The sequence below is a fragment of the Salmo salar genome, chromosome 09, assembly GCF_965601325.2.
Source record: "Salmo salar chromosome 09, fSalSal1, whole genome shotgun sequence".
Classification (NCBI taxonomy): domain Eukaryota; kingdom Metazoa; phylum Chordata; class Actinopteri; order Salmoniformes; family Salmonidae; genus Salmo; species Salmo salar.
Window position 1 is genome coordinate 113,457,564 of NC_138299.1, and position 6,000 is coordinate 113,463,563.

Genomic DNA, 6,000 nt, shown 5'->3' on the forward strand with positions numbered 1-6,000 from the left:
ATTTCCATTGACCTGACTAGAAGCAGGTTGAGTGGCTGGACAAAGCAGGGGCAACACCTGTATTGCTTGTTTGCTGATGAATGTCACTACAGCTGTGGCAGTCAACTCGCAATAAGCTATAAGAGATGAGTATATAAATGTGGAAATTAAGTTAAATAGATTTCATATGAAGCACAATTTGATTTTCATGTTGCTCATTATTGCTCCAGTGTCTCATATCCCGCTGTTTCCAGGAACATTGCTTGGCAATATTGCCTAAAAAGGCTATGATGCAATTTTTAAGGGGGGGGCCAATAAAATAAAAATTCCCCAAATTCTGTTTTCTCTGTTTTATTTTTTCCTGGTTTTGGATCATTGTGTTACTCATTCAGAATTGCAATTATTTTTAGAGAAACAACGAAATGGGATGTTCCAAGTCTAAATCACATCAGAAGAACATTTAAGTCTGGGGAAAAATACCACCAAATTTAGATTGATTGTAATTCCCCTTTATTCCTCTTCTAGGAGAGAGGAATGTGTTTGCTCTGCTTAGTTTTTGTACTGCTGCTGCTGCTAATTTCATGGCAGAGCTTGAAAAACAAATGGAAAGCATATGTTAAGTTTTATTAGGGATATGGTTAGGTTTACCGTTTTGGTAAATTAATGATATGTACCCATTGACTAAGAAAATAACTTATAAATGCCTCATGACGTTAGTTCAAATGTCGTACCCCATCAGAACACAAAATACAAGCATGTTTTATTCCAATGTTTGTTCAACTGTAAAACAGTATATAGCCTCAAAACATAGTTAAAACTAATTTTGACATCATGGATGGTCAGTCCTTGTATCCATAGCTCTGGTTAATATATTTTGAGAGTGGTTATATTTCTCCAGCCCTATCCCGCAGCATTTTACTGAAACTGGCAGGGAAAACACTTTGTTTTAACTGTAGATTACCCCTTTAAGCTTAGTAGATAGTTAGGTGGATGTCTATAAACCATCTATTGGGGACTATCCGAATAAAGTGTCACTCTCCACACTCACCTGATGTCCCAGAACCGCACTTTCTTATCGAAATGGCACTGCTCTGTGCACTGCTCTGTGCAGACTATATCATTAAAGCTGGATCCAGCAAACACAGTCTTCATGCCTGAGGGGAAGAAAGTGGGCGTTCAGAACTGACCAAAGGCTCCATCCACAAGAAAAACGAATCCCCAACGAGTAGAACATACACTGAATCCGCATTAATCTCATTAATCGCATTAAAAAGACATCCTTTAAAAAGAGGAAACAAAAAGAGGAATGTCAACGAAATGCTAACACCAATGGGGAAAATAAAAAAAAAAGTACAGAATTTGCTGCGCAGGTCCCACAGTTTCAAAGTCCTGTCGTAGCTCCCGGAGACGATGCGAGTGTTGTCCAGGAGAAAACGAGCCGGCAGCACCTTCCCGCTGTGGCCTGTCAGTGTGTGCTAGGGGGGGGGTTGTGCGACAGAACAAAAACAGCACCTCTTATTGGCCCAGCCACATTAAGATGAATGGAAAGTGCATTGCCTTTTGTGTTTGTGAAAACAGGTATGGTCTCAGTTTGAAAGTTGAGATCAGCGGCCCAGCCCCGTACCACAGCTTGATACCCCTTAGTGATTGGTTCTGTTGGATGTCCATCAACACAGTGACGCCATGGTCTCTTAGAGATACAGGATGTGAGGTTATCCTCTATGTCAGCAGCCCCTGTGTCCAACGATGCACAACTAGAGCATGCTGGGGGTAGAGCAGGGGCTGTTGGGAGCCGATGGATAGCAGGGAGTGGAACTGGGCGTCAGACCTTTTACATAACATCATTGACCAACATATGACTTTTGCAGTATCTGACAAACAGCCTAGAAGGACATTTTAGGCTCCAAAAATGTCCTGATATACATAGGGAGAGAAGTATTTCCTGACCACATAGCATGGATCATAGAAAGCTATAACTGCTGAACCCATCCTAAGAACCATCTAGGGATGTTCCCAACTGAAAACAATCTTGGTTCGATCAATACGTCTTTCCTTTCCACCAATCGAATGGTCGAAATATTTTCCCCATGCGTTTTAATAAAATCAACTATATATACACGGAGCTTGTCTGATGCTTTAAGCATGCTGTTTGATTAAATAATTACGACACAAATGACTCAATAAGGAGCCAGAGATGAAGATAGCCTAACCAGAAGAAAAAAAACCTGTTCCCGACCCTCCTCCCGCTGGCCTTCGCAGATACTTCCGTTACGCTCCTGAAGTTGCCGGTAATAGGCTAAAATAAAATGTATAATAGTCTTTAAATAAAAAAATGTTGTCATTTGGTTCATCTAAATTAAAATGATACAAACCTAAATGTTACTTATATTGCCACTGCCAACTATGTAATAGCCTACATAAAACCAACACATAACATTGCAGCCTGCAGGTACAAAATATCCTGCTAAAAATAACGTTGCAGACAGGTCATGCGTAGCCAACGTACTTGAAACATTGAGGCAACTACCAACTGTGTCTGGCCTGAAACTCGCACAATTTTATAAAATATTCTGGGCCCTCAGTTTACTGCACCAGTGAACTCAGAACAGACACAGCTGTAGGCCATTTGTGCAAGTGATATGACGTAAATCAAGTAATTTGACGTTTCCATTGGATCAGAACATTACATTTTTCCCTTTCATGCCAAATGGTTATCGAAAGGGAAAGAGCTCAAAATAGGAACTATTGTCATTTTCAATGGATTCTAAAAACAAACTGTTTCCTTGCAGTTTGAAGTGAAGAAAAATGTACTTTGAGAAAGTCTGCAGCTCATTAGTGGTGTTGTGTTAAGTTAATAAAAAATACTGTCAGACATATCCAAATTGGGCACATTTATAAGCCTACATTTGCGCGCAGGCCAGGTAGCCTTGGCCTTCTTTTATATGCGTAATCAGGTGCATATCCTTACTCAACATTGACAGGACCACACCAAACAAAAGACAAATCAATAAATTGACAAATCTCAATGGTATGAAATAAACCAAAACTTGTTTCTCACAAGTATAGGATAGGTTCTGAGCTCTGCAAAAGTGTCCACTCCGACAATAATGGTAAATGTCTAATAATACAAATAATATTATTGAATGGATTAACATAAATTACAAATGATGGGAATTAACAGTAAATGTAGGCTACTACTGGTGATGAATGTAATGGGGAGTTGATAGACACTAACAATCAAAGGGCAAACAACTCACAATGAAGTTATTAAACAATGAATGCTCACAAAATGTCTGGAGATCGCATTCTGGAGAGAGAGAGACATGCCTTGTACATCCTAGCCACACGCCCCTTCTTGGACTATAGCATTCCCGCAGCCGAGTCAATGGATTAGTCCACTGCGACAGGCGCAAATCAGACATGTTCCATGAAAAAAATTATATCTATATGCAACTACTCAACTAAAACAAATTGTGGTCGACCAACAGCCAATCGACCAAACATTTGACTAAATGGGGTCAGCCCTACAACCTTCACTTGCATGCTACAGCAATAAGTACCAGCAAATAAGGTTTGTTTTGTTCTGGATGAATAGAAGGGCACTTTGAGGCATACTTACCCTCAGTCTGTAGTCATCCACAGTCCAGAGCCTACTGGCAAAGTCATTGGACGCAGCCAGCAAGGAGGAGCCCTGAGACACACAATATCACAGTTAAACAGTGGAGTGGAAAAGCATCATTGCAGTCAGAGGTAGGTCATTCAATTAAAAAAAATATATATAATAATAATAAAAACCTCACTGAAAGGCCCCCTGAAAATGAAACAAAAAATCGAGTTCAAAGTATTTTTTTAACAGTACAATGTTCTGGTTGTAACAGTTCACAAAAGACCAAAGATCTACAGTTGTGACTCCAGCTTAACTTGCTGTGCAAGCATCCACAAGCAAAAAACAAACGAGGCAACAGTTAACATGTCGCCTGCCACGAATGATGCAGTCCTTGAGCCAATTAGTGACAACAATTCAAGCTCAAACGGGACAGGAGATATACTTGTTCAAAGTTTGGAATTTTGTAAATGGCGTAGCTCTATGGCAAGAGGCATCATTCATAGAAATTGTCAAAATTGGGCTAGTGGTGTCAGATTTTGCATGTGACTAACGTACGTACGAACAGAGACAGAATCATAGTCTCCCCTCCCCCATTTTAGACAGGGTAGGATATTAAGCAGGATGACACTCACAGCACTGTCAAACTCTATACTGGTGATCCCGGCGTTGCTGCCAGTCAAAGCACCCTTCGGCTCACAGCGACCTGCACACAGGAAGAAAACAGGGGGGTTCATTAGTGCACACCGCAGCAAAAAGTTTTGCAAAGGAAAACATTTAGCAACGAAAACAAGTCTTTCATATTTGATAAGTTCAGGTTAGTCCTTCCCGTTTCCACCCATTTGTTTCAGTTGGGTTCCTAGCAAATACACTACAGAACCATACCCAGTCAGTGCCTAAGGAAGTTCTACTCAAATCTTAAAGACGCAGTCAATTTGAAAGGGAGTGGCGTCTGAGCCGTGTTAATTGTAGCACTCGACAAAAATAAATTAAAATGTGCGTTTCTTATTGGACAAGTTCAGGTAGTCCCTCCCTGCTTCAGTCAGTTTTCTTTTGGCGACTAATGAACAAGACCCAGGAAAGACTGCTACAACACGGAACAAGCGTGTACATTAAAATACACACAGACTGAACACAGACCACCAGTTCAAAGATCTAAGGCAGTAATATGCAGCTGTGGTAAATCTGCATTGACATTGAGTGTGCGGACATTTAAACTGAATTGGGATCCTTAACGTTAAGAAAAATCCCTGACGGAAAAACAATGTTTTTTTTGTCCCGCACAAAATCAAAATCACAGTGCAGATGGCTCACCTGCTCTTTGTCGTTGCTAATGATGTGAGCGTGTTCAGTCTTCGGTCTGTTTCGTGTAGAATATCCTAGCCGATAGGCACTGTTTTACTGAAGTTGCAAACCAAGAAATTGAGAAAGAGCATTCCATTGCGAGATACAGCTTTGATTGCTGATAGATAGGCCTAGTGCACAGTTCTGACTCTACTGTACACCCCCCCTATGAAATATGTGTGTTTGTGTTCTCAGAAGTAAGGCAACTAAATCAGTCTCCTCCGTTACAAAAATACAGAATCTATGTCCTTCCCTGATTTTTAAAAAATGTTTGTATTTTTGAAATCTAAAACAAATGTATTGAGCCTTTTACCGTCTTTCCCATATCTATTCACAACTTAACCCGCCAAGACAATGCGCTGTAGGATGTTAGTACCCAGCCAGGCACTAATGCGTTTCTCTCGCCTCACTGAATGACAAATGGATGAACGGGCAATAATCATGCACGTTATTTCACTATTGAATTTAAATTAGGCCTATTTGAATGATAAGGAATGCCTATTTATCAGCATTGGCACTCATGTTTATATAAAATAATTTTACCGCTTGCCTTGTGGGTTGATATTCTGTCACGTTTAAAACCTGTTGGGGCTCGGGGGCAGTATTGAGACATTTTGAAAAAAATATGTGCCCATTTTTAACTGCCTCCTACACCAACTCAGAAGCTAGGATATGCATATTATTAACACATTCGGATAGAAAACACTCTGAATTTTCTAAAACAGTTTCAATGGTGTCTGTAAGTATAACAAAACTCATATTGCAGGCAAAAACCTGTGAAAAATAGATTTAAAAAAAATGTGAAATTTGTGACTGTACTATTTAGTGTCATTGTTTTATAGATACCATAGTGAGAAAGGATTCATTTCGCAACACCTACGGCTTCCACTAGATGTCAACGATCTTTATAAAGTTGTTTGAAGCGTCTATGATAAACAGAGAGCAAATTAGAATCCAAGGAAGTTGACATGTCATCACTTCATTTTTTTGCGCCTGCGCATAAATCTGAGAAACGTGAGTTTTGTCTTCATTGTTTATCTAGACATAGGATAGGTTGTGTGAAAATATTACTG

At 39.9% G+C, this 6,000-nt stretch overlaps 1 non-coding gene and 1 pseudogene across 2 annotated transcripts in view; both read right to left on the reverse strand.

Moving 5' to 3' along the window:
* Window positions 1–6,000, reverse strand: part of LOC106612344 (autophagy-related protein 16-1-like) — a 99,860-nt pseudogene that overhangs the window by 16,953 nt on the left and 76,907 nt on the right. The window contains exons 11-14 of the transcript XR_014378664.1: window positions 4,219–4,289; window positions 3,599–3,670; window positions 1,334–1,454; window positions 1,028–1,133 (exon numbers count right to left, since the gene is read on the reverse strand). The product of XR_014378664.1 is annotated as an autophagy-related protein 16-1-like (transcript). The remainder of the gene's footprint in view (window positions 1–1,027; window positions 1,134–1,333; window positions 1,455–3,598; window positions 3,671–4,218; window positions 4,290–6,000) is intronic.
* LOC123724188 (small Cajal body-specific RNA 6) lies at window positions 1,562–1,829 on the reverse strand. The gene has a single exon (XR_006756866.1).